At 43.9% G+C, this 26,079-nt stretch overlaps 2 long non-coding RNA genes across 2 annotated transcripts in view; both read right to left on the bottom strand.

Annotated features, from left to right (window-relative positions):
• Window positions 1-58: 58 nt before the first annotated feature.
• LOC133397000 (uncharacterized) lies at window positions 59-1,402 on the bottom strand. Its single transcript, XR_009767520.1, has 7 exons — window positions 1,274-1,402; window positions 920-964; window positions 762-796; window positions 507-662; window positions 392-420; window positions 259-293; window positions 59-159 (listed from the first exon to the last, which is right to left on the bottom strand). It is a non-coding gene; the product is annotated as an uncharacterized LOC133397000 (long non-coding RNA).
• Window positions 1,403-3,093: 1,691 nt separating this feature from the next.
• The window catches only part of LOC133396999 (uncharacterized), an 82,690-nt gene continuing 59,704 nt past the window's right edge, over window positions 3,094-26,079 (bottom strand). The window contains exon 6 of the long non-coding RNA XR_009767519.1: window positions 3,094-3,678. This is a non-coding gene — a long non-coding RNA (uncharacterized LOC133396999). The remainder of the gene's footprint in view (window positions 3,679-26,079) is intronic.

Genomic DNA, 26,079 nt, shown 5'->3' with positions numbered 1-26,079 from the left:
CATTTTAGGGTCATTGGACCATTGTTTGAGATGCGAACCTGGGGACAGAAATGAGACAATTAGTCGCACGCATAGATTTGAATTATTAATATACATTTAAGGGGGGGGGGGGGGGGCTGTCATGAAGCACCATTTTTGGGGCGATTTGAAGACGTGCGTCTGTGGACAGAAAATAGACAATTAGTCACGCAGATATTTTATTGCTGTACAAAAAACAAACAAAAACAAAAAACAGGCTGTCATTTTGTTGCTAAGCACCATTTTAGTGTCAAGATGACCATCAAGCTGTCAGCCTGTGGACAGAAATGAGACAATTAGTCGCACGCATATATTTGAATTATTAATATACATTTAAGGGGAGGGGGGGGGCTGTTATTTTGTCGTTTAGCACCATTTTTGGGGCGATTTGAAGACGTGCATCTGTGGACAGAAAATAGACAATTAGTCACGCAGATATTTTATTGCTGTACAAAAAAAAAACAGGCTGTCATTTTGTTGCTAAGCACCATTTTAGTGTCAAGATGACCAAGATGTGAGCCTGTGGACAGAAATGAGACAATTAGTCGCACGCATAGATTTGAATTATTAATATACATTTAAGGGGGGGGGGGCTGTTATTTTGTCGTTTAGCACCATTTTTGGGGCGATTTGAAGACGTGCGTCTGTGGACAGAAAATAGACAATTAGTCACGCAGATATTTTATTGCTGTACAAAAAACAAACAAAAACAAAAAACAGGCTGTCATTTTGTTGCTAAGCACCATTTTAGTGTCAAGATGACCATCAAGCTGTCAGCCTGTGGACAGAAATGAGACAATTAGTCGCACGCATAGATTTGAATTAATATACATTTAAGAAAACAATGAACACGTACACAGACATACTTGATTCTGTAATTGATGTGAAAGTTGGCACTTACCTACTGCAGCGGCGCTTTTTTTCACCCCCAAAATGCTGAAACGATCTTGAGCAAAAATTTAAATGATAAAGCGCTATTATTCATTAGCGCATACAACACTCACTCGATAGATTCGTGTCATTTAAGATCGCGAGTCACGTCATTTATCATTGGCGGAATTAGCGTTTATATTTAATCGCCATATGCATCAAATAAATGTGCTCGGAGTTGACGTTTATTGTCGCCGATAGAGACGAAGCGTTGTGTTTTTTTTGGGGTAGCATGCGAGCAAGGTGTTAGCACGACGAAAGCGTGAATTAAGTGTTAGAAGTTAGCAAACTCCGTTGAAATGAGGAGAAGACTCAGAAGACTCACCTCATCACAGACGTCGTGATGCTCGCGGCTTGATGGCGAAAAGGTCGTCGAGACAATTAATCGCCGCTTAAATAGTTTTCAGGTGCACCTGTTTTTTTTACAAAACTTTATTTAACAAAGAACTGCAAAAAAAAGTTAGAATATTGGGTTTTGAAAGTGAAAAACCAGAAAGATTGGTGAAAGAAATCTAAAGTGTAGGTACCACGGGGAATCGAACCCTAGTTTCTGGAGTACCAATCATTGTCTGAAGCCACTCGACCGTCTGCAGTTGTTGTTTCCGGTTCTCTTAGTCATATTTGTCATATCAGTGACGTGTTGGAGCCGCAAAAAGCGATCAGTTTTCACGATCAGTACTACTCAAACATCCGAGTTGCTAAACCGAAGCTGGTCCAGTGGTTTAAGACTTTGACTTTGGTAACTGTAGTCGTTGGTTCGATCCCCACTTTGTCCTCCATTTGCACTTCTTGGAGACTTTGCTTTATATAGCGAAGTGGAGCCTGACGTGGGAATCGAACCAGGGTCACCTGAACCGAAGGCAAACTTTTAAAGCATTAGCCACGCAATATAAGCAAACGTGAAAATTTTTGGTCGTATTTATCGGGTCCATACCGCCGTGTTCCGAACCAATAAATACGACCTGAATACCTTCGTCGCTAAGTCAAGTGTAGTCGAATGGTTTACGACAAGGACTTTGGTACAGACGGTGCTGGGTTCGATTCCCACTCTACGCTTTGTTTGGCTTTCCTCCATCATTATATGGCCAAATCGTCGAGGACGAGGATCGAACCAGGGTCACCTGAACCGAAGGCAAACTTTTAAAGCATTAGCCACGCAATATAAGCAAACGTGAAAATTTTTGGTCGTATTTATCGGGTCCATACCGCCGTGTTCCGAACCAATAAATACGACCTGAATACCTTCGTCGCTAAGTCAAGTGTAGTCGAATGGTTTACGACAAGGACTTTGGTACAGACGGTGCTGGGTTCGATTCCCACTCTACGCTTTGTTTGGCTTTCCTCCATCATTATATGGCCAAATCGTCGAGGACGAGGATCGAACCAGGGTCACCTGAACCGAAGGCAAACTTTTAAAGCATTAGCCACGCAATATAAGCAAACGTGAAAATTTTTGGTCGTATTTATCGGGTCCATACCGCCGTGTTCCGAACCAATAAATACGACCTGAATACCTTCGTCGCTAAGTCAAGTGTAGTCGAATGGTTTACGACAAGGACTTTGGTACAGACGGTGCTGGGTTCGATTCCCACTCTACGCTTTGTTTGGCTTTCCTCCATCATTATATGGCCAAATCGTCGAGGACGAGGATCGAACCAGGGCCACCTGAACTGAAGGTAAAGTCGTAGACCATCCGGCCACACATTTGGGTGACCACGCACGGTTCGGTTGGTACTTATCCGGTACATACATACGTACAAGCGTGATGAATGAATACAAACAAAATGTCAAACTTAACATGCTTGGATGTAGTCGCATGGGTTACGACTTTGCCTACAATTCAGGTGGTCTCTGGTTCGAACCCCGTGAAACAGCAACTTTGTGAAAGGGTTTTTCCATCTTTATAGTTCTATGTATTTGGAGGCGCAAATGAGGATCGAACCCATGTTCACCTGAACCGGAGGCAAAGTCTTAGACCATTCGGCCATCTGATCTGAGTTGTCACCGACGGAGGTAATGGTTGGTATTATGATGTCCCTAATGAAGTGGCCATCAAACCGCCACGTCAATGTCCCTCACAAGGTGGCCACCCATCCTCCATGTTGACATCTCTGATCAGGTGGCCATTAAACTCCCCTTCAATGTCCCTAATGAAGTGGCCATTGAACCGCCACGCCAATGTCCCTCACAAGGTGGCCACCTATCCTCCATGTTGATATCCCTGATCAGGTGGCCATTAAACTCCCCTTCAATGTTCCTTATGAAGTGGCCACCTATCCTCCATGTCGATATCCCTGATCAGGTGGCCATATAACCTCCCCTTCAATGTCCCAAATGAAGTGGCCACCCGTGGCAAGACTGGTTGGTGCCCCCCACCACCCAGCTGAAATGAGGAGTGACTACTCTATCCACTCGAACATCTGCTGTTTGCTTTGGTTTATTTCCACCATTTCTAATCACTACTCATTTGAATTAACTTCCACCTTGCTGTGTGTCGTATAGTTTATATCATATGAATGCAGTATTTTGTAAAGTGCAAATGGAAGTTCATCTGTCATGACAGGAATAACAATGAGAATTCAACATGTTCACAGGTTTTATTGAGGAGTGGTGTACAATGATATGGGGCACAGGTGGCCACAGAGCTTTGGGTGGCCCCCACTGGTGGAGCTCACGTTGATTCGCAGCACCGAGGCCAGGAACTTGTTGGGCTCAGGTAGGTGATTCCACCTGCAATTAATATTGTAATACATAAGATATATCAGAATCAGAATCATGTTTATTTGCCAAGTATGTCCAAAAAACACACAAGGAATTTGTCTCCGGTAGTTGGAGCCGCTCTAGTACGACAACAGACAGTCAATTTACAGAACACATATATTGACATCATAATAAACAAACATACATAACATCATAAAGTACATGTACGTTATGGACATATAGTTTGACACGGTGCACATGATGTCATAATGTTAAATGTGGCATGATGACATCATCCAAACAAAATGACAAGGCACACATTCTAGAAAGTTGGGCTGCCAGAGTCAAAACGCTAACATGTGCTGCAATATGTCATTTGCCCTTGCGCCTGTCTGGCCCTCAGCCCGACGGTGTCGGACCCGTCAGCTCGGCTCTCCTTCTCCGGAGCGGACTGCGACCCGGCCGTGATGACAGGGCTGCGCAAGAGATTACAGCCCCTGATAGTGCGGTGCGCCAGCGTAATGCACACGCTGCCCTATTAACTAGAAAACGCAGGCTAGCTCCCAGCGCTGTCCGCCCAGATCACATCTGCCCGCCGGTTGGGCCCAGGAGCCGGCACGGGACACTCAAATCTGCACAATCCACAATAAATGTGTTAGTATAATATACGATTGTCACTGTCAACTGTACCACTAAATGAAAGTCTGATTATACATTATGTCATAAACATGTCTTACGTTAGTAAAGCTATGCTACATTATTCATGTTATATAAAACATGAGGTCTTACTATACATGTCATTAAATATTTGGCATTATTTCACAATAAACGGTTTAGTTTGGTCTCTAGTATGTGTAATTTTATACAGGACTATAAAATTATGAAGAAGAAACATATGACCGGAAGCAATGTATGATGTATATAATCTTGGAAAAATAAATAAATATATATACGTGATCTCATCTGCAATCATCCAATTACAGCCGGCCCTGCTGTCATCTTACTTAATTGCTCAATTAAATTGACTTTAATTGAATTTCCCACTTTGACTTTGGGGACTCGTTAATGTCACTGAATGGAAAAAGGAGGAAAAAAAACAAACATCCTGGGATAATGAGACGGGAGTCACGTGAACGCCGGCGTGCCTCCCTCTCCTCTGACCCCTTCGCCCCCGGCAAACTCATTCCAGTGCACTTTGGTAATTTCATGTTTGAGAGATTTTACTGCGTGACGACAAAATTTGACCACCGCCCGAAATGGAGACGCTCCAGCGGAGAAGACCAAGGCCAGATTACTAAACCAGTATGGGAAATTAAATATTTTTACACCCCTTCTCCCTGTCATTTTTTCTCAAAATGCCTTACTACACATGTTCTTTTTTAAACGCCTTACTATATATGGTCTTTTGTTTTTAAACGCCTAACTAAAGATGGTCTGTTTTTTTCAACGCCTTATTATGGATGAGCTTTGTTTTTAAACGCCTTACTATAGACTTTTTTAAAATTCATTACTATACATGGTCTTCATCACGTCATTAAAAGTCATACCATGTCATTTTTATCATTAAATCTTACTTTCTTTTACCTTTTTTTTTAATCATTAAATCTTACTTTTGATCATGTCAAACTTCACATCACAATATAAAATGAAATCTTTTTCATGATGTCTTTTTTTTTCATTATGTCATAGCACAATTGTTTTACTATACAAATTATGATACCATCGGTCATGTCTTGCTGTAATTGGATACATTTGTATGTTTTATACACATAGTGCCCAACCCTGACTATGAGAAACTGAGCATAATGTCCACACATACCAAACGTAACATCCAACAGTCTGATGAAGACCTGCAACCTTACAAGGCAACCACTCCACCACCTGTTCCAAGCTGTCTCGCAGCAGGCATTTTATCCAAATTACGAGGTCCGCTAAGGAACATCCCCCCGTGTCGACGGCAAGGTGTAATTAATCACAGCTCTCTCAAACCGCTTGGACGAGTGTGTGTGTGTGTGTGTGTGGGGGGGGGGGGGGGGGTCGAATAGCTTCGCACTAAAAAGACGCAGAAAGCGGAAGAAGAAGCATGGAAGCTACTCGAGTTGGCACTTGAGATGCTGTCAATTAGCCGCAGCTCGTCAATAAGCAGCGGTGCGTACTCTTCTACTCACATAAAACATCACCACCCCGCTGACGAAAGCTGTCGCGCGACAACAACCACAGGCTAATTGATACTTCTGTCCATCTCACCTTGGTGAAGGAACACTAACCGGGCATGAAGGTTCATCCATAGCATGAAGATGGAACAAGAAAAAGCCCTATTATTATGACGGAGTGAACATTCACCTGCTCTTGCATTGTTGCTCAATCCTGAAGAAGATGTTTGGTTCAGAAATGAACAATGAAATATCATTCATAGGACAATAATGCCACAAACATTGAAGAGCTGGTGCAGCTTTGGAAAAATATACAGATTTGGATACCTTCCTACATTCAAAAGGTTCAGACCAATGTACATCATTTCAGGTTCAAGTCAGTTTCACAGCTGCACCGTTCGCTATTGTGGGATCGGACCAACTGTAGTCGCTCTTGAATAATCGAATTAGCCCCAAGTGTTGCGATTCATTATTGATGGTACTGGAGACCAATGATACTAGCTATACTATAACGTTTCCATTAGTGTACCAATTGTCCAGACATGATCCCAGCTTTAAATATGAATAGGGTTTATTGCTTTAGTATACACATTTGGCGAGTCAAGTTTTTGTAGTTTTGGTTCATGCGCTGAAAATCTCCAAAGACAAAAGTGGAAGTGGCCAAGCTCGAGTCGCTTACAGGGATAATCGTGTCCCAATGCACGTGGCGGAACACGTGAAAAGATTATCTCCTTAATGGCCGACCCAAGCGAGCCTGCCGCTCTGATCTGGCGGAGCGATCGATAAATCCACAGTCGGAGGACACATGATAAGGTCGAGAAGTTAGAAAGGAAGGCAGAGTACTCCCCAAAGTTGTCTCGTAAAGGTAAAAGAATCGGAATGCCCTTTTCCCCGAGACTTCTGCATCCAAAGATAAAGAAGCGTAATGTCACCGCGCGCCTTACGTAAGGAATCGATGCGCGCCTATCTCCCCTGCCCGCCGCTATCCTGCTAACCAATGTTGACATTTTGGCTCAAAGTCTATTGATTTACGGTGAGGACTGTGTAAAACAAACTAGTCTTGAGATTGAGATTTTCACTTAAAGAGCCATACTTTCTCATCAGGCATGAAAAAGAGGATCAGGGCAGACAATCAATGGCACATTGTGGGCTCGGCCGAATCGTGCCTCGCGTCGCAGAAAAAAAAAAGGAAACCGCAGAGCGGATAAATACTTTCAAGGACAAATTTGTCAAAGCGCTTCTTCCTGACTTCATAATTGAACCTCTGGGCGGCTTTAGAAAGTCGAAATATTTCACGGCCGGGAGAACAAGAAAAGACACGCAAAAGCGAGTCCAACATCTTTGCTGATGCGCTTTCACACCGACGATGTTTGACACGGGTCGTGGGGTTTCATTTTGCAAGTCTGCAGCAAAGGCCCACGTGATTTCTTTTGGAAAGATTTTCACTTTGTTGAAAGGACCCTTTTTTTTTTTTGTTAACGAGTTGACTCCCTCAAACTTTATACATTATAGACTCCTGACAGTTTATTTCAATCTCAACTGCTTGCCCTGTAGGGTTCTTTTTTTTCTTGTTGGTTTTGCTACATAAAACGTTGCTGACTCTTGTTGCTGTTGTCCACTCGCACTCACTGGAATTTCCCATTGAGGAACTAATTAAGGCTTATTTTATTCCACTGTAACCATTAGTGTTGTCCTCCAAGACAGGCCTGCCCGGGCTGCCTGGAGATTAAACTTGATCACTTTCCAACGACGAAAAGTTAAATTTGCCGTCGCTCCCATGCGGTGAAGCAAACAGCGTGAGGGGGAGGAATAGGGGGAGGAGGACCGTCGGGGAATATGCAAAGCAAGACATGAATACAGATCAGGTCGAATACATTTACCTCTCATCTCCATGCTGATGATGAAGAGCCGCTTTTACGATGAATGCGCATCGCGCCGCTTTCACGGTCACTCGTTTGAAATGAAGACGACCCGAATGGGAAAACAAAGATCAAAGTCAGTCAAAGTATTTACATGTCCACTTCCCGGGACTCCTCAGATCAATGATACGATCAAGGGACTTCCGATGTTGGAGTAAGCAGCGACATTGTACCACGGGCACTTTGTCCCACCCTTTTTGTCCAAAGACTTAACGTTTCCTTGACAACCACCAAATTCCGACCCGCTGCAGCCGCCGAGCCTTCAGACTAAAACCGCAGACGTCGTGTTCGCGAGCAGCCTGTAATTCCGCGTCCATTAAAACCTTTTCACACGTCGCCGGCACTCGGGTATTGGCGGCTACTGATGACTGATTGTTTTTGCGAGGTGATTAGCTGTGATAATGACTCACATCTACACCTGTCAGCGGCAAAAACAACAAGCGTGTTGTACAGAAAACCATTAGCATCCGTGTCGACGTCTATTTCCTGAGTGAGAGATATAATGAGGCCTGCGCTAACAACGTAGATTAAGACTAATAGAGTATATGGGCTATCGTATACACAGCACGGGGCTCGATGTGCTGCGCAAGGAACAAATACAACGGCGATATAAAAGACCTCCTCAGCCTGGAAGTATCGCATAAAAGTCTGACTAATTCATACATTCTGCGCTTTCATAGTTGTATAATATATAAAAGAGTTGTGGCGCCTTTGGGGGATTTAAAACTGTGTCGCATGAGGAGGTTGAATGAACGTGGACTTGACACCCGCCTGACGCATTCGGATTTGACTGACAACATATGATTGTACGACTCAATTCGAATTTGGCGGGACAAGTTGCTAACCATGTTTACGTTGAAGCGACCTCGTACATCTTGGATCCCCCGTAATCCTCCTGATTCCCGTTCAGACCTCTTCTAAAAGTCAAAGCATCTCAACTTTATACCATCTCTCCTTAACCTTTTGTGGAAAACGTCATCAGTCAAGGAGAGATGAAAAGGCGGTTTCTTTGTTTTTGGCTTAAAACGGCCACCGCGTCCCACAATGCAATCCAAAAACCGCGCGGCATTTTGCTCGATTTCAAAGCCTGGCATGCCTGCATGTCATGATTCCATATGCTCGCATTACGGAAATAGGGTGCGCTCTTGGCTCGCTGTGTCAATTTATGAATAAATAAGCCGACATGCTGTTTCGCTAGCCTGCAGTCAAAACACACACCAGCATCTTCCCACTCGCCCAACCAAACAATCAATGTTACACGCTAATGTCGCTAACACATGGCTGCACGCTCCTCTATCACGCCGCAACCTATTGGCGGTGAACTTCCTGATAAATATTAATGCGGACTCTCCAGCGAAGGAGGTCAAGGAAGATCCAGGTGAGGCGTCAAGGGCGGCAGCGGCGGCGGGGGAGGCTGATAATGTCATCCATAATTGAAGACCAGGACAAGGGGATCGCATGAGGCGGGAGAAATTAGCCCGGTTGACCTCACCAGGATGTGGAAACGGAGCTAATGGGTTGCGTTTAAAGCCATTACTTTGCGAACGCGATGGATTTTGTAACCATAATGTTTACATGCTGAGGGAAATGTACACATTTTGTTCGCCTAATTAGCATACTTCATCAAAAAGTCATTTTGAACTTACTGCCACAAAAATCAATAAAACAAATACCAATTTGCTTTCTTGATGTCTGTGTAGATTGTCAGCCATCCGAAGTCATGAAAATACACAAAGGTTGAATGGAGGCAAATGGACTCCTCTCTTTTGTTGAATTTGTTTTTTCTTGTTTGCTGAAAATGTGAAAAAAATGACTTGGGCAATTATGCTATTGGTATCACGATTTGATGAGGGTTGCTGGCGGGCGTGACATCCGAAAAGTGGCCAAAATTTGGGAGAAAACTCAACCCCAAAGCCAATTTAACTTGGCAACAACATAGCAGACCCATAAAAAGTCTCAAGAAGCCATTTTGGAAAATGCACAAGAAGTCTGCCATGTTGGTTTGAAGCACACATTTGAGTTTTTTCCCCCCATTCCGACACAGTTTAGAAACCACTAACCACTAACTTGACAGCTTGATATCCCTCGTTGCAACCCTAACCCTGGCCTGCATCCAAATTTGAAACCTTCCCAATTTAAACTCGCCATACACCGTCAGACAAATGAATACAACAACAGAAATTCTCATCCACCGGTTAGGCATACAGCCAAGTCCAGTTTTTACCCCTTCTTCTTGCAGAGTCTACGTGTTGTGTGAAGCTGTGAGTAGATGAGAGAGAAGAACATGATTTAAGTCTCTACTGACCAGTGTGAGGGCATGCATGACGTCACTCGCAATGGCTGCAAGTTGAAGTTTGAATGTAAACAAACGGAGAGGCCACTAATGGAGCTGCGGCGGCCTCGATACTAGTTTGCGCTCAGCTGGAGCCGCCGCTGTCAACTCAGCAGGCGGAGCGTTCCGGAACGTCTTCAATTCGTTGACCTCAGCAAAACGGCAAAGCGTGACGTCCACGAGACGCGTCGAGGCAACGTTAGACTCAAGAGAAAACCTCCCGCCAGGAGCGTGTCCAAATAAGGGCGTGAGTCAGCGCAGTGCCGAGCAGCTTGAAGCACTAATTTGAAACCCGAACTGTGGGAAGACACCCTAATTTGAAGACCTAACCTTTGTTGGAAACTCTGGGTTTGACACCTGAACTTGAAAACCTAACCATGTCTCGAAGCCCTACTTTGAGAGCTCAGCCATGACTTGAAACCCAAAACATTGCTCTGACATAGGCTAAACACCCTTGACTTAACTTGACACCATAACCCTTGTTTGAAACTACATTTTGGGACCCTATCGCAGTCTAATTTGACGACATAACTGTGGGATGACACCCCAATTTGAAACTTTAACCTTTGCTAAAAACGCCAAACCAGGTTTGAAACCTGAACTTGAAACCCTAACCACGTCTTGAACTTCATTTCACACAAGACGAGACGTCCACAAGCGGCACGTGGGGGGAAAACCTTCTGCCGGGAGAGCGTTCAAATAAGGGCATGACTCAGCACAGCGGCGAGTATCCCGCCAGACACGCTCCAAATGTCAGCGCTCTTCCGAGAGCAAGTCAAGGCTGATATCATTTGAAACCAATTTTGCACCTGTGCTTGTCTGCTGTTCGCCTTCCGGAAAAACACGCCCGTGTCGCGGCTCCAGGAGAGGCGGGAGCAAATGGGCCGTGGCAAAAAAAGGCGGTTTTGGAAAATGTTCTTGCGTGATGAGCGAGACTTGGACAAGTGCGTGCGTGCGTGCGTGCGTGAGATCAGTGTCACCCGTCACGTCAGCCACGACGCCGGGGTCCCGATCCAACGATTCGGCCGCCGCGGCAACGGCAGACATGACAGTGACAGTGACGCATCTCCATGATGACGACTTCTGCCGCCGCAAAGGGGATGACGGGACAATTGTGACAGCGCAACAAAGAAAAAAAAAAAACAAGACGATTCTCCACAGGGCAACTAGAACAACGACCGGAGTGTAAACTGGCGGCAAAATCCGGAAAGAGCTTCTTTTTTTTTTTTGTAACTAGAAACCTTAAGCCTGACCTCAGACCATAATTTAAAACAAACCGACCCTGTCTTAAAAACGCAATTCTTTTAAGCCTGACTTCCAAACCAAATTTGAACTGCTAACCGTTGCTTCAAATCCTAACCGTACCAACCTCTATCTTGGGTAGTCGTATCTACCAATACTATTTCATCACAATATTTTGCTCTAACAACGTCATGTGATCTTTGGTATCATGGAAGAAACCGGTTTGGAAATGCTTTGGGGAAAAATTCCCCAGATTTTTGGCTGCTCTGGCAAACCCCTTTCCGACGTGCGGGGAATTCCGATTATCGCCCGTGGACGTGCGGCCGCGGTCGGCCGTGCTCCTTCAATATTTCCTCTTCCTCCCTGTCGGTTTACTTTTGTTGTTGTTTACAAAATAAACAGTTTTTGTCCAAAAATACTGTTTTTCATGTGACTTTCTTAATTGACGTTACACAGCTGCCGAACAGATTTCCTGTGATTTTTTTTCCCCCCGCAGATGTTGGGCCCTCAGAGGACATGAGTGGCTTTTAATTTCAAACATCTGCGGGAACGACGCTTACCTAACAAGCCAATACGCACATATGGAGCTCGCGTTGCGCACGAGATGGCGAATGTAGTGTGCGCTTGTTTGCACCTGTGCAGTCGAGTTCCCGTTTGACAGATGTATTAAAAATGTCTGACTATGCATGGGATTATGTTGAGTGTATGGATGAGTAGACAGTGATGCAGATGACCTGTACACATAAGGGGGTCACGGTATGTTCTAGCAACCTCTAAAATGATGTAGAATGTACATATTTTACAAAATGAATAATAAACATACTCAACATGATTATTGTTTTATCGTATGAAAGAGATGGTTCAAAAATGTTTAGCTTTTCTTGAGTATTTCTTAATTTTAATCCAATAAAATATAATAAACATATATTTAACTAAAAAACTAATCTGATATTAAATACACATTTATTTTACAAAAAATACACACTCAAAATTATTATTTTGCTTTATTGTATTAAATATAAAATAAATAACACTCCCAATTCTTCCTGTATTTTTCGTTTACTTTTTAATTTCTATTCATATAATTCTTTTGGGATGGGTGGATTAAAAAAAACTATCAACTATCACTTTTTTATTTCATTTCTAGGTTTTTATTCCCATCCCCCACAAAAACGCTAAAACAACAACAAAAATGATAAAATTAAGTTTGTTAATTTCAAACATTTTTTGCATGTTTAGTTTGGCGGCCCAAAAATATATATATATTTTTCATTAAATGTTTTCATTTTTCCGTTTCCACTAAAAAAGAAAAAAATATTTTCTTTATTTAGCAAAAAAAAAGAAATGTTGGACAGAAACCAAATTTTATGCAGTGGTAGCGACAGTTGTTGTGGAAAAAAATATATATATATTGATTTCAAGCATTTTAAAGCAGGAAAATCTATCATTTTTCAATCCCTGAAAAACACTTTTTAAAATCAAGTATTTCTAAACATTCCAAGCACCCGCGGGAACTTTGAAATCTATTTTCTCCACCCTGTCGTCATCATCGCTCAAACAGGCCCGGCCGGTGGAGTCCATCACTCACCCGTTATTGTCATGTGAGTCAAAGGACGTAAAAATAAACAAATAAAAGCTGCAAATCAGTCAATAACGAGAAACTGGGACAGAGAGCAGCCACCCTGCCGGTTAATAAATTCCACTGCAGCGGGTGCAGTGCCTGCTGCCTGCCAGTGACCAAGATTGAAATTTGGGGAGAGACGGAGGGAGGAGACGGAAAGCCATGGATGGGGGAGGCGTGCGCATTGTCTGCGTGTGTATGTCGGGGGAGCTTTTATCTTCTTTTAATACACACAACACACAATGTTTCTCTAGAGGGGATTGAGGTGTCCAAAGGATGATCGAGAAACAATAAGGAAGCGTTCAATCTGACAACATAAAGCCTATTCGGCGGAATTCAATACAGACTCTGTGGAAAATAATGACCCCCCCCCCCCCCCCCCCCCCAATATCATCTTGGGGAAGGCGACAATATTGCTGCTGTACTGTAAATATGGGACACATCATATCCATTCTTGACAATGCTTTGTAACACAATGCATCTAGTGGGAATGCAATGCATCCTTTAAGTACTATTTCAGCCATTTGGATGGGATTTTCCATATATGAACACAGGCGTTGTTGTCTTTTGTCGGTTCTCTCTCTCTGATGTTGTTTATCCCAAGTTTCTCCAACTTGGTATTCCAGCAGGTGTTGTTTCTGATTACTTTTTGGGCTCCCTTTTCTCTTTGTGTATCCCCAGGTCTTTTATTGTTGCTTTTTTGTGCTCTCTTTTCGCCACGTTTATCTCTGAGGCGGCACGACAGGTGCTGTTGCTTTTGTTGTTCATCCTTCAGGTTCACCAAACAAATTCAAAAGGTTTTTTTTTTGTAGTCGGGTCAATATCACTAGAAAGTGCCTTTGGTGTCGTCATCTGAATCACTCAGTCAACATGAAAAGGTAGCAAAATAATGGAACTGAGGTCTTATTATAAGTGGCCAAACATTTGCACACATAAGCAGTACAATACGTCTCTTAAAATCTGTTTCCTTCATTTTATGCTTTTTTTTTTCCTCATTGGATGTATGTGATTTTGCTCATATATATATATATATATATATATATATATATATATATATATATATATTTGCACTTGTATTGTGAAACTGTGAAATGTGCGCCACAACTCATCAGCATTCGGAACGAGCGTGTCCCATTCCTTTTTTAATGTGCGTGTTTAACAATGGCGGTTTGAAATGTGTGCTCTCGAAAACACAATTCCGGGGAGTACTCAGTCTCATATTTTCATCGCAATTATAATTTAAAGACGGAAGATTGTGTAACATCTGGCTCGTTTTTTTTCAGGGGAAACTTTTTGAGAGCGATGCAAATATGTTCCATGCATTCAGGGCTAAACACTGGCGTCGCTTATTTGTATAATGACCGCATTCTTCACAACGGGGAACGTTGTGATGGGAATTGAGTCTCCGGATCACTTGAGTGAAATATTCATGGCGTTGCGCTACATATTATAACGGGACGAGAGAAGTAAGGGGAAGAAAAATGGATTCATCTTTTAAGAAGTTTTGGGGGAAAAGGGGGCAATTATTTTGGAATTCTCAAGCGGTCTTGAAACTTTTAGAGTGTTACGGCGTTATTGTCAAAGCCAGACCCCAATTGTTCTTTCAGCTATCCGCCTCAAATGGGCAAGGACATATCCAAGCACTTACCTTCCTATTTCACGACTTTGAAGATCTTGGCATGTTCATTATTTTCAAGCTTTCGTGGGCCGCTAGTTCGATACCTGCGCTCGAGATTCTCAAAGATATTTAAGATAGCTGAGGTTGTACGATACATTTGCTACTATTTTAACTATAAACTACTTTACGTGGCTATTAAGTATTTCAGTGCCCTATTAAGGCTTTTTATTCCTAAAATCCTAAACGGTGGTGCATGAGCAAAACACATCCCATAAACAGGTGACACACACACACACACACGCACACACGGACACACACACACAGCAGTGAATGGAATCGCAGACCTGTGTAATTACAATCAATAATTCATTTCCCCCTTTTCTGCCAGCACTTCAATTCAAACAAGCCGTCGCGCCAGCGCTGCCATCACGAGGCCTTCCGAAGCTATTCAGCCGTGCCGTAATTGGACGAGGGAGCTTTCCTCTTATTTCCTCGCATCCCGCCAAAATCTCATCAACTCAACGCCAAACGGAGTGGGGGGAGGGGGGGGGGGGGGCGAGCACTCTCCTCTGGGTAATTGTCTTCCGACTCGCCCGTAAAGTTTGGGTAATTTGGGGAGCGGTGGGATCTTTGGGGACGGGGTGGTTAAGTGCCACACAATGTGATGCTATTTACAGCCTCTATTCACAAGGCAGACGTGTAAAAGTCAAAAAGGTGCGGAAACGGATAAAGACTCCAATCTCAGTCACCAAGAATTCATCCAGTCCAGGGGTTGAACATCATAAATGCTGCACAGTTTTATGTATTTTGTAGCCAACAATAAGTCGTCAACGATCACGTACGGACAAACATTTCAACAAGTAACTATTGTCAACAATCAAACATGAAAGCAATAAAACGTAGGAAAGATTTCTTGAGACAAGTACCAAAAACAACCGTTCTAAACTTCGACACAAGAAAGCATTTCTTTTCTTGATGAATTTATATGTCGATATACCAAAATAACTAAATAACTAGACTATCATGCCCCCAAAATCATTTCCTTGGTTCATTGTGTCTTTTCCCGGGTATTATTTTCTTTGGGTTTCTGCTAAAATGGCCTGAAACAGTTTTGATGCATAAAACCTAAAAAAAAAATATGCTAAATTAATTCTGCAACATGTTCTGAAGATTTGCGAATATCTTTTCAATGTTTATTCAACAAGTGTGATATTCCAAAGTAACTAGAGTTGTCCCGATCTGTTTATGGAAATCAGGGACAATAACATAATTTTTAGATGATCAGTATCGAGTTAAAAAAAAAAAAAAAAAAGATCAGATTTGACATTTTTTTCTTCAGATTTAAAGTTCATAATGAGACAAAGAAAGTTGAGAGAATTTGGATGTGCTCCCTCTTTTTCTTCTTACTTCATTGACGAGGTTTCGGATGAGGACTCGGTATTTTTCCTGAAATGACTTTCTTCAGGTGTCTGATTGGTTAAAATGGCCTGAGAGTTAGTGGTTATAGCGCCACCTGTTGCTCTGACGTGGGCTTAAAGGGTGGATTCGACTGACTACTTAGCCCGAATCTGACACGTCATCTGCTGCTGGGCCCGCGTTATTGATCATCAGCGCCGCAGTCAGACTCGTCATCATCATTTTGACTTGACTGATCAGAGTCGGCGCGACCGTTGCCGTCGCCGCTGTCAAGCGCGGGAGCTGGCGTCACTTTAAAGCTGCCGAGCGAATCCCGTAGAGTGTCAGGCAGAAGATTGCTCAGGGACGCCGCCAGGATCACGGCTAGCTAAAAGTTACGCGACGGCGGCGCATTTCTATCCGTGTGTGTCAACCGTGGAGATAATGGCGCGGGTGAATGGGCGGCACTGTCACCCTGCCGTTGCCGCCTCGCCGGCTGGGATTTAATGTGACACTTATAGCAATTGCACGGCGAAGCCCTTCCGCCCGACAGCGAGGAAGCACGCCTGGATGGAAATGAGATTGTCATGTGTCAAGCACGCGCATCAGACCTGCTGCGAGACTGACACCAGGGAAGACGACGACGAGAAAGCACCCCATAGAGTCCACGCTTGAAAGCGTCCATGTTCTTATCTAAAAACCACAACGGCAGCACGCCGCAACATCCCAACATAAACACACAAACAAACTTGATTTAGTATCTTGCACAAAATGACGATCGTAACACATCAGATCTGGCAACCTGAATTCCCATGGAAATATAATTATTACAGACTTAATTTTATAAAAACTTTCAAGTTTCCGTGGACAGCCTGGTACCCCACATTTTAATGGTCCCTACATTGAACTCTCTTGCCGGCCCTGAAGCAGGAAAAGGGAAAAGTGGGACCATCTCAATACCGCCGGGCTTTCCCGTATCAGTCGAACACCTGGACCGCTTGAAGGTGCCCGGCGCTGACCCTCTTAGAAGCTGATAGTGGGACGGCGAGGAAATTACCATGACAATACATCAAGTGTGGGAAAGACAGCAGTGGGAGTCAAGGTGGGGCCAAGGAAGGCCATGGATTTTCTGCCTCAGGAGGCGACTTGCTGTCAATCAGACGTCCAGAGAAAACCACACGCACACACACACTGGCTAATAAACATGCATGTAGCAGCTACACTTTCATCAAGACAATCGATATGCTCAAAACTAAGAAATCATCGAGTGTGGCCAAGTGCGCTGACAGCACACTGATCCATATTGATGTGCTGAGCTACAATGAGAGATGACACAACACACGCACCTATACGCTCACACACACACACACACACAAAAGCTGGTAATTAGCTAGCCTGACAGAAGATCCCATGGCAAGCGAGGATAACTGCAGTGGAATTTGACTAGGAAAAGCAACTCCAAGGATGGCCGCTGTGGAGTAACAGAGCCTAATTAAGACATAGAGATAATTGGGAGGATTGTTCAGAGAGAGAGACAGAGACAGAGAGAGAGAGAGAGAGAGAGAGAGAGAGAGAGAGAGAGAGAGAGAGAGAGAGAGAGAGAGAGAGAGTGAGTGAGAGTGTTTGCGTGGGTGTGTGTGTGTGTGTGTGTGTGTGTGTACAGTACCCCCAAGAATGCCGTCCGATGTGCACAATGCAAAATAAACTCACGATATGATACTATAGTGATATTTAGATAATATCACCATACAGGGATTATGTGTGAATCACTCGATCTTAGAATACATTACCACATCTAAAACAAAGTAAAGATCGTCAGCTGCATTCTAACCGGAGCCCTTTAGTTATTATTATTGCTATAACAATGTGATATTTTGTTAACAAAACCACAATGCAAGGATTAGGCGCTAATCAATAAATTGGTGCAAAAAGGATACGTTGTGATAGCAAAGTCGACAGTCTTATCGGAGAAGGCACTATATAAATTGAATTATTATTATTATTATTATCCCAAGGCAATAGTTTTCCCACAATTTTATGACAATAGAGGGATTAAGCGACAATTCAAAGAAAACAAATCTTCTGTACTTTCCACTACCGCGACACCTACTCTGTTTATAGCCTACGTATCCATCCTTTGTTCGAGTGCGAGGTGCCTAAAGTTGTCCGACTTCCGTGTTTGCATTTCTCTCCCTCCAGTCAAGATTCACCGCTTAATCCTTATCGTTTCCTATAAAGCTGTGCTCATCTCCAATTCAAAGTCATGCAAACAATGCATTCTACAGGGATTTGTCCATCAAACAGACATGCTGGGCGCAACCCTGTTCCACGCATAACCATTGAAACATGTACACAGTATATACTACCGGTGGCAGTACAGTTGGATTCCGGCTGACGAATAGAATATGTCGACGGCAGTGAATGAGTTAAATTTGCAATGGGACAGCGACAGTGGCTGATAACCATGCAATATATCACGATATCACTATTTTGCCCCACACTGTGCGCACAAATAGGATTTGAAGCAACTGTAGCAGCGGGGGCGGCGGCATGGACGTTTAAGAATGGTGTTGGGGATGTGTCGCCTGATGAAAAATGAGCCTTCCTCGCGGACAGTCTTCCGCTACCGCATGCTCTCGACACCACGGAGCCTTGGGGATGGATGAGGAATTTTGGGATGTTGCGGCCTGATGTGTCACAGCTCGCTGGCCTCCTGACTGGCTGCTCGGATTGTGCCAGAAAACTCACACGAGGAAGGAATGTTCCAACGCCTCCTGTAGAGTACTCAAACACGCGTGCTTGCCTGACTCCTTGCGGAAACGCTTTCATCACATGCATGGCGTGATATTAGTTGAATGAAAGGGATGATTAATTGAAAGGCGGCTGGCTCTCGGTTACTAAGACACACGGACACATCGATTCTCAGCCGCCACGATTATGCATCGTGCATCAGCAAACGTATTCATCACCATGAAGATAATTAGATTTTTAGCCCGGCGCGTGCCTGCGTCGCAGTTTTGCTTCCCAGGTGAGGTCATCCCTCTCAAATCCCTGCGACAGGGAAGAATCCCTCACCTATAGCGCCGGTCTCTCCCTGGCTGGGCGAACGGCGCTTTTTATGGATGAGGCATCTAATGACGGATCAGTCTTGTGTGATGAACATTTTCCCAAGCCTGGGAATCACATGCCGGCTCAATTATCACTCTGGAGCCCACCTATTGTTCAGGTGGCATGCGCTTGCTAAGAGGAGGTTCATACCTTCCACATTTTGCATTAGTGCGCATCAACTTATGCAGGTGGCGGCAATTACATATTTATGTATTCTGATAATTACATTTTTAATACAGCAGATGTCGGCTTCGCTTATTGCACTTAATGAAAATGAATGACAGACCACTTTTCCATACGGCGCACGGGCGGTTTCAGAACGCCGCATCTCAGTTATTGATTAGCGGCACTTAAATAACACGCTTGTAATTTCATTGCCGGCGCTCACCGCGGATTTGCATAATCAAAACCAAAACGGCTTCTTTACATTAATTCCCAGTGTGTGCTTGTTGTTCTTTTATTAATGAGGCAAGAGCGGCGGATACTAGCAGTAGCCATAGCGGAGCTACTTCATAATGCATCATCAGTCAGTCACCGGAAAGCTGTTCGCATAAGTCGACCCGGGGAACAAACTCGAGCGTGAACGGTGGGAAAAAGGAACTTTATCATTCATGACACTCAAGATACTGGCGTCTAAACGCTTGGCTCGATGGAAGAATTTCAGTCTAAAAAGATGTCCAAGGTGGCCGCACTGCTATTATTCCACCTTTGGTGATATCCCGCCATATTGCGTGATCTTGGGGTGATCATCTTTCCACAGACTAATTTTACTGCAGACTAATCTCGCAATACGTGCCAGCAAGAAGGACAAACATTGAACAAAACGGAAACAAAATAAACTCGTAAAAAGCACATTCATACACTAGCTGCACAGCCACAACTGACGCCGAGTCACTCAACATGAAAACTGGCTAACGGGTTAATCGTCAGCCAACTGTACACTCTCATTCGCCGGCTCCCACGTCACTCGCCAGGCCAGGCTCCACCATATGAGGCCACACACATTCAAAATCACAGATTCTACAGTGCAAAATGTGGGGACGGTAATCTCAAGCAGGCAAAAATTATACCTGTTCGATGGGACGACGCATTTAAATGCTGTGTCGCTGTGTAAAAACGTGTCCAGTGGCAGAAGATTTCTGCATGAGAGAAGCTTCTGTCTAACAGGGCTTGCTTTTCTAATTAAAGTGCTTTGTTGGCAAACTTAAAGAACCCGCTGCTGTTGGAAAAGCACGCTTTCCCCGGTCAGGCCTATTAAAAGCCGCTTTCGCTGACCCGTGCAGCCAACACTACCGCTCGCCTCTGCGGACTCTCTGCCTACACCTGACATCATCATCAGCCTTCCCTCATTTGGCGCCCGAGCAGCCAAACATCAAGAATGCAGTTTCGCTGCACAAGACGACCATTTGAGGGCTTACAGGGAGGATTCTACTCGTGTTCAATCTAAATGCAGATTTCATGAAGCGGATCCCTGCGCTTGGCTGGCTTGCAGGGGTAAAATGAGTCGGGGAAATAACCTTGACTCAATCCACAAATAAATAAATAAAAAATAAGCCCTTGAGTTCTATTTAGCTCCTTTGCAGGTGAGATGACCACAGTCTTGTATTGATACATATCATTGCTTCCATGAGCACACGTTTGGATTTTAAGTGACTGGAAATGAGCGAAGGGGCAAAATGAAACGAAAAACGCGAGGGGGCATCGCGACATTCACGCACTTTATTTTTTTCTACTCAAGCGCTTAAAGGCAGTCCTTCACTGAGCCTTGTGACCACTGACAGTGCTTTAAATGCTGAGTGTTTTCCTGCATACTAATGCTGTGCAAACAGAGCTAGAAGTCTTTAGACTTGAAACACTCCTATTCAGATTCAATTTTCGATTCGATTTTTCTTCTGTCCTACTACAAGCATATTAAAACGACAGGTATGGACTTGATATGCATGTCGCAGGACATAAAATCAAATCTTACTCAACTGTATCATATCCTACCCACTGATTTGATATGCTCCCAGTGCCAGACATAAAAATCAAATCTTCAACCTAAGGCCTACCTGTTTACAAGTTTTCCCGAGAAACATTTTGCGATGTCTTGTTCATAGACAAATGCTGACGTGCTTGGCAGATGTAATCATCACTGAATCAATACAAGTCAGAGGTTGCAGAGGAGTATGAACTGCAGCGCACTCTTGTCCGTCAGCAGTCCTAAAGTGAGAAGCTAATACTTGTTCATGACGTATGAGATTATATATTTGTTTTTTTGATCTCCCTCAAGAGACGTCAAAAAGCCAAATACTGCACACGGGTGTGACAAATGACACGGCCGTGTCAAAACAATTCTGCCCTGCAATATTTGCGCAAAGCAGCTTTAATGCTGTGGCAGAAATGCCCATTTAATATTCATGAGATGCATCTCGGCCTGGCTTCTCATGTGCGTGCCACTGATTGACTGGTTTATAATTGTCGTGGTCATCAATCCAGCAGTCCTGACAAGGACAGAAAGGACATTCAGCAGAAGAAAAAAGCACGCTGAGCTGGCAACGCCTGTGCCAGGAAAGCGTAGCGGAAATTAATACTCTGGGACGAAAGGTGTGTCGTAAATCAGGTAAACAAGCATCTCATCAAAACTGAAAATAACTTTGCATCAGAAGATTAGACTAATCCTGCTCTACAAACACCCGCCCTCACGTCCGCGTTGCATCTTTGCTGCGACCTGTTGCCGTGGCAACTGCAGAGCGCCCAAACAGCTGTGTCGGGGCGGTCGCAAGCAGATGGGGTGAGCTCTCATTTGCTCATCAAAACGCTGCCAAAGCTGTGTTTGTGGCCCTGACTCTTGACTTGAGATTTTTCAAATTGTTTCTCTGGTTTTTGACAAGAAGCTTAACGCAGCGGACAGATGCCAACTCGGGCTCAAGCTACCCGATGAGAGAGAAAGTCATTAACATGCCAGTGGGCTGATTGTAATTAAGTAAAGGAAATTGCGAGTGGTTATTATTTTCTAATTAAGCCAAAGTCATTATTCACCTCCCACGCTCTTCTTGCATCATAGTCATCAGCAGACAACCTTTTCCTGTAATCTACATTTTAAATGTTCCCCACTGCGGCCGTGATTCTACTCTCAGGCCCCTTTCAAATTGCCAGGATTTTCCGTTTTCTGTTTTTCGTGAAAGTCGAATGACAAATTTGCCTACTTCGGTGAGGCTGTTGCGGACTACAGCTACATGCGGCACACACTGAATTGGAGAAACCAAAAGACAACTACGACTCAAAGAGAGACTAAATGCAGTAGTAACGATAATACAAATTTTAACCAGTAACATTAACCGTCAGGAATTCTATTACAGTCTGTCGGTAAACAACATTTTCATGCCGCAGGCGGACATCGCCACGCATCCTTTTATCTAATCGCGGGATGTCGAAGCGCATACGGACATGGCAATGTCTTGATTCGCTGGGTTCAGTGTGAAAGAGACAGGTGAATAAATGCCAGCTCCACTGTGGGTCTGTGTGCAAAATGGCCTTTAGAATTTAGGCACCCAGATGCTCCAACGCAGGGGTGTGGTGGTATTTTCCACTGGGAATCAAACAAGCGAGAAATTGATGGAGGAGTGAGCTTGCCATTTCCCAAATCACATCCTGAGGATCTTAAGTGCAAGAGAGGGGATGAAAATAACAGGATGGGGCTTCTTCGCTGATATCAATCTGCCCGGCGCTTGTCCCTGACAGATGGCCTGAACCAGTATCCATAATTACCAGCAGTCAGAGCACATAAGAGACCATGAAAGGAAGTCCCTTCACTCCAGGATAACATCCATTCCCCCACCTGGTCACCTCTTAGAATGATGTGTGGAATTGCTTGCGTCTTGCTCAGGCCAGAGTTTGGCCAACCTTGCTCCCGGTCAATAGAATGGCATGTCAATCGGAAGCTCCGTGACCTCAGATTGATGCCTGTGTGTTGATTAGTGCCAGAACACACCCGGACATGTTAGTAGAAGCCCAACACCATTATTGATAAATTCCACGCATCTTAGATCCTTGGCTTTGTCTCTCGATCCGTGAGCTAATCTCAAGAGGTGGTTTGAAGTACTGCCAGCGTGGAAGCAACAATTTGACAGCATCTGGAGACCATAAAAGACGTCAGCGAGTAATGAACTTTGGGAGGTCATGGTTCTGTGAACCAAAGTAATGATTTTTTTTTTCTTTGGGAAATACAGCTTAAAAACAGGATGTGATGGTGGCCTTGAAAATGTCAGTGGACCAGAACCTTTTTCAATTCAGACTGATTGTACTTTGATGTCTTGCTTCACTGGAATCAAAACCTAACACGGTTGATTTCCAGCAAACTGGTGCACAAAAATGTCCTTAAAAATCAAAGTTCTGACTGTAAATAAATCAATGAATAAAAACAGCTCTGGTCTACTGCACCAAATTACTGGCAGAAGCGGCCTATGTAGGCCACCGACAGCCTTTTAACATTCACCAACGTTATTTGATGTGAGTTAACAAAGCTGATCAAATAACCCGCCAACGCGGGCGGGAGGGAAACAAATCTTGGACCGGCGGGGATCCAAAAAGGACCAGAGTAGTGTCAAAGGAAATTCGAATCAAACGGAACACCGGTAGGACTTGGAGCGATAATATCTACTCGTCGCCCCAGCCCCCTTCCCTTCCATTGTGACATATTCTTCTTCACATTGTTCCCATCCTCCTCCCAGACGGAGGGAGAAGTCCGAGGAAACTTTTAATGAACAAGCTGAGTGTCTTTTTGGAATCACTTTGTGATAAGTCGATAAGCACCTCCCGCATTGTAAATGGAGCGGCGGTGGGCTGAGGTCAGATACACAGCCCGGCGTGAGGGCTTGACCGGACAAAACGAGATGACACCTGTGGGGAGATTAGCTCAGATTTGTGCACATTGTGACACGTGATGTTTCTTATCGTGTAATGTTATTATTTGTATTAGAGGGTGTGGGGATGAGAAAGCGTGCAATGCAATTCTCAATTATCAGAATAAGTGCTTATTAAAATAAATAAATAAATAAATTTAAAAAAGACAAATACAAAAGAGACGCACAGGCGAAGGCGTCAATCCAAAGCCCTCTGGAGCCTGTCGTAATTTACCGCAATGCAGATGATATGTGGCATCGTTAGAGTCACCAAGCGTACACTTCATTGACCCCCGGCAGTACTAACGAGATCAACCTGTTCACTTAATGGACAGCCGCCCCTGCCCTCCTACTCCTTTGGGAGCATGAATGGTGGGAGAGGGATCCCAGCATGGCCTGGCCAGTGTAAATTGTTGGTCTTCTGACTGGAAGTGGATAACCTTGACCACCCTTACAAGCCTTCACAGTCTTTACTGACCCGTAAATGCAAGTGTTTCAATGACCTCTCAACAGCACAGAGGTTTGCTGCACATTTAACACGGCAAATTGGAAGCAACCTTAATTGAACTGAGCTCAGCACATCAAGCGATTTGAAATAATATGCGCTGATAACTCTACCAAGAGGTCAGAAATAAAGTGCTGCTGTGTAATAGGGTTGTAACATAAAACACTTTTTTCTAATTTTTGCTAGGGTGCAGGGTATAAGGGACAGGAAATGTAACGGCCTCTTGCTCTGGCCACACACTACTTTGTAAACGAAATACAGTACGGCTTAGGCTCTGGCTAGCAGACGTCACAGATTATGTGTGCTTCTGGCAGTACGTAAACTCATGTTTGTTTTTAGGGCATAATAATTGAAGCTGATCTATTATACTTGTCTGCACTGTTCATGTCCTAACAAGAAGAAAATATCAGTCACTTGTTCCTGTTAATAATAAAGATGCACAGTTTTGCCTTGTTCTCCCTTACTCTACCGAATCTGAACAGAAATGTAACCTTAAAAATAAAGGTACAAGATTTTTGGTCTACCTTCAGACCCCTACTGTCTAATTACATTGTGTGGACCATGAACTTTGGACTCAAAATGGAAGAAATGTGTGTTTTGCCAAGAACAAGCGACACACCGCATTGCGATTTCTTTATGATTTCCATTAAGGCCACAAGTCACAGCCTCGTTTCAGTCAGCAGTAAACATAGACTGTCAACAAGTTTGTCGTTGTACCAAACAAACCTCCACATCTACAGCTCGTTAGGCCCAATCAAAGCCAACAAACTGACACCCGTAGATGGAGGGGGGAAAAAAATCCCTTACTTAGCCAGAAGAATAGGCGAGGCGTGATATTTGTAAGAGGCTATTCGTCATTATGATCCACGCACATGCCACAAACAGATGAAATGTAAACATAATATAATTTGCTGGGGCTTGCCATGCATGAAATAGCTTTTTTTTTTAACTCAGCATGAGCGTAATAAACAAAGTGACGTTCTCTGGTTCATTTGCAGTCTTTTTAAGTGTTTTTTGTTTGTTTGTTTTTTTGTGGCGGCGTTCCGTTAATGGGCAGGAAGTAATACTGGCATTCTCGCCAAATGACAGATAAGCTGAAATCACATCAGTACGAGTTGTTTTTACACAGGGATGAGGGTGGCTTCACTTGTTAATGGAACATTCTTCAGATGCAATATATATACAGCGCGCAGAATGTTCTCAATGCAGGTACTAATCCTCTCCTGTGAAAGAGTGTCAAGACATTACAGTCCTTCACTCTGTGTTAGTGCTGCCTCCGCGGATTTAGTGGGTCAAGGGGAGTCGAGCAGGGTGGGATGGTACGAGCACTGTCCGTGCCAAGAAAAGGTCAGACAAAGGGCTGTGTTAGACGAAGAACTGCCCAGACTAGCGTCATTTCAGCGAGGTCAGCAAGCCTGTTAGGCTTCCACTCTGGGTCAGGAGAGGGGTGCAGTGCTACAGTTATTGCCAAACACTATCTGGTATTAAAAGCCAAAAAGCAAGTGTTTGGATGTTTCTCTGCAGCGCATGCAGTAGAGCTCCGCGAAAGAGAAAAAGATTCATGGTGGTAAGAAGGCCATTGATGGGTCCATTTACCTCAGGTGGTGAAAAAAAAAAAGCCTCTATCCACACATTTATGAAGATCCTTACTATAA

Source organism: Phycodurus eques, chromosome 22 (assembly GCF_024500275.1).
Source record: "Phycodurus eques isolate BA_2022a chromosome 22, UOR_Pequ_1.1, whole genome shotgun sequence".
In the NCBI taxonomy this organism is placed as follows: Eukaryota; Metazoa; Chordata; class Actinopteri; order Syngnathiformes; family Syngnathidae; genus Phycodurus; species Phycodurus eques.
This window is presented reverse-complemented; position numbering and strand designations above follow the sequence as displayed.